General features: G+C 47.5%; 1 pseudogene; it reads right to left on the reverse strand.

Annotated features, from left to right (window-relative positions):
* Nucleotides 1–463: 463 nt before the first annotated feature.
* LOC147462179 (dammaradiene synthase pseudogene) lies at nucleotides 464–3,020 on the reverse strand (annotated as a pseudogene).
* Nucleotides 3,021–3,378: the final 358 nt, after the last annotated feature.

The following is a 3,378-nucleotide window of genomic DNA, read 5'->3' on the forward strand; positions in this document are numbered from 1 at the left end:
CAAAAGCAAAGCTGAGCTGCTTTATGAACAACTTCCAGATGGCTCATTTAAACTCACTGTTCGAAAATGGATGCAACATTTGGACACTTGACACTGCTTGTGAATGAAATTGGGAAGAATGTGCATGAGATGAAACAATGTTTGCACCAAATGGAGTTAAACATAGTCACAAATTGCTCCTCTCGGCTTCTCTCCAAAGTGCTTGTAAGTGGCACGATCCCCATGTTCCCTTGATTGCAGTTTCAGATGGGAAGCTAAAGAAGCTTAAGAACTTAGTGAAGAAAACAGCGAAGTTGCATTTTCTATGCGAGTCGCCTAAGCACAACCCGCACAAAGTGGAAGGGAAAATAGGGAAGGTGGTTGTCTTAAAGGAGGGCATTCTCACCAAGGCATCACCGATACTTGTGCCTGCTTTGAGAATTATATGTTGCTGTGCTGCCACGTTTGTTGCCGATGTGTCCTAGCCAGACATTGCACCCGACATTTTCGAACCATATGAAGCTCTGTTAAAATCACTGGGTGGCATATCCTTTGAAGACCTTACAGTCAGAGATTTTGACAAAAGCATTAGATGAGGTCATTGTTGTTCGAGAGCCTCTACGAGAGAGAGCTTCAACAAGGTCACCAATCTTGTGCTCTAGATCCTTTAGAGAATATGCCGTTGATCTTGGAGCTTTGAGATTGGATACAATTCAAGCCTTGTCATGGGAGGGATGATGCGAAGGATACAGGCAGTGATTCTTGTGGATTGGCACATACCTTCTGAGCTTCAAGCCCTTGCCTAAATGGGTGCTTTTACACACGTAGAGCTGTAGATTACTCTCAAGGCATGTACGATAGAGGGAGAAAATGTTTCTTTGAGGTATAGGAGGAGAGGAAACTCTCACGTCTGCAACGAGTCTTCCTTGACATCGAAGTGCACTTTTTGAGCTTGCTGCTCCGCAATAGTGGCTCTAGACATAGCACCTGATGAGGCAGACTGAAAGGATTAATGGCTATGGACCTTTGTGTGCACAGCCTCTTACACATCTATAGTGGGACCATGGAAAGTGGTTTTGGAGGGACCTCTTAATCCTAATGGACCACCCTAGGATGCATTTCTTACAGTATATTGCAGGACTTGGCAGTCACATTTGTTGGCTAGATCAGAGGCCCTACCGGCAGCGAGGCCTTGTAGAGGACATGCAAGGCTTTATAGAGGCCTCATAGAGCTCGTCAACATACCAAGTCTCGTCCCTCGAAAGACACAAGAGATTAACACAATTTGCTGGTGATTTTCATCATGGTTGTGGTCCCCCGGCCTCGCCATACTACTCCACTTTACTTATTTCCCCTTCTTGTTCTGCATCTTCACCAGCCACTTTGCCCCCCTCCTTATCTCCTCCCCCTGCATCGTCAACATCGCCATCAGCGCCCCACACGTCCCGTGTATGTAGTTCACCCCCCACCTCCCCCACCAACACCCATCCTCCTCCTGCTCATTCTGTAGATACGCCAATCCTCTCGCCAGCACCTCAAGCGGCATCCACTGTGCCAGCCCCTCACCCTGCTCGCTTTCTATCAGCCTCCCCACCAATTCCATCACCCTTGCAGTCACATCTGCAGTGGGTGTATCATTCATGGCTTTCAAATCCGCAAAGGGCATAGAGTTCAGCCAGATCTTATCATTGCCTATGTCAATAGGCTCCCCACCCACCATTGCTGCTTTGCATGGTGTTAATCCAGTCCACAGCACATGCAATAGCCCCAATTTTGACATCTTCCTTCTTTAGCTTGACGAAGTGTAAGGCCATTGTGACAGTGGCAGTATCGTCAACATCTGGGTACCATCTGTTGAAGAATTGGAATGCCCACCCGCCCGGCGGCACATAGCCTGCTTTGCTTTTGTAGGACCAGTCTCCGTGCTTGGTGATTTGCTTTTCTAGGAACCATTGTCCAGCCTTTTGCAAGGCTGAATGGTCTAGTGGAAGCCTGGACTCGACAAGAGCTCTTACCACAAGAGCTGTATCCCAGACAGATGAGACGGCAGATTGAATTACACAATGTTCTTTCCTTTCTATTTAGAACATCTCCAAAGCATAGAGAGGTCTGTGGAGTACGGGGTGTGTCACATCATAGCCCCATATCTTCATGCAAACCATCGCATAAAACATGGGAGGAGGATAACCAAAAAACTCTCCAGAATCCTGATCTTGCCTCTTTAGCACCCACCTCTCTGCTTCCTTCAACCCCATCGCCAGAACTGTACGAGCCCCATCTTCTCCATCGCCTTGAAAGTATAGTCTATCCCTACAAAGAGCTTGTCAGTCCAACTCCCCCCAAAAGTAAAGCCGAAGCGCACATTCTTCCTCCCCTCAGCATAAATCTCATCAAAGGACACCTCTAGCTTCAGCTTAAACACGGTATTTTTGTCGCAATTGATCATCAAAGGCACTACGCACCCACACGCCCCCACACGCCATGTTGTATAAGCTTAAGGGAAACCAGCCAGGGCAGAGCACAATCCATGGAGGCAGAGAAGGAATGCCTTTCCAATCATAGATACCTATTGAAGCTAGCAAAATCTTGGTGAAGATGCAGGCTTTAGAGATACCTCCTCGACTGATGATGTACGTGTAAGCTTCTTGACAAACGGGATCTGTTTCTGGGACATGGAGAAGAGACAATGTTATGTAGGCTTCTATAGTGGCACTTAGATGGCCTCCATCTCCATAGTAAAGCTCCCACCCACCATGATCACACTGCCGCAGCTTAAGGTAGTTGCCCATTTTCTGCACGGGCTTTCGGTTGTCGATGCCAAACATCTTATGGAGGATGATGGTCTGTGAGGTGATGGTTGTATTGGCTTCAAGCTCTCCCCACCAGTATCCTTGGAGGAACTGCAAGGAAAGCAAGAACTCCTGGCTTTGCCAGATGCCGTCGTTGAGCGAGATGGGTTCGGTGTTCCGCATATCACCTGCGTACTCCTCCTTGAAGTACTCTTGACTGTATGGCTCATCCTGGCCATAGCTAATTAAGATTCAACAAGGCACTCCTTTCTGATCAATGAGCTAGCCTGCAAAGCATATAGATGATCAAAATCCTGCTTTCACTGATGCCACAAGGAAATTACACATGCATGTATGAAGTATGGATGCTGGTCAGTGTAGCGCGGATAATGTGTCGTGCCTCTCTACAGTGGGTGGTCCTCAGTGCAATGTGCGTGACAATCTCACTCAAACAGACTGAAAAGAAAGGAAACAATAGACATCAACAGAGCTCACAAAGACACAACAGCAGACCAGAACATATGACTCCACTATCTCCAAGAACTGATACAGACTCTGGCGTGGCAACACACTCAGCTCCAGCCCAGACTCACAAGTACAATGGGGGTGT

This window comes from Adiantum capillus-veneris, chromosome 3, assembly GCF_014529385.1.
Source record: "Adiantum capillus-veneris isolate H3 chromosome 3, ASM1452938v2, whole genome shotgun sequence".
Classification (NCBI taxonomy): Eukaryota; Viridiplantae; Streptophyta; class Polypodiopsida; order Polypodiales; family Pteridaceae; genus Adiantum; species Adiantum capillus-veneris.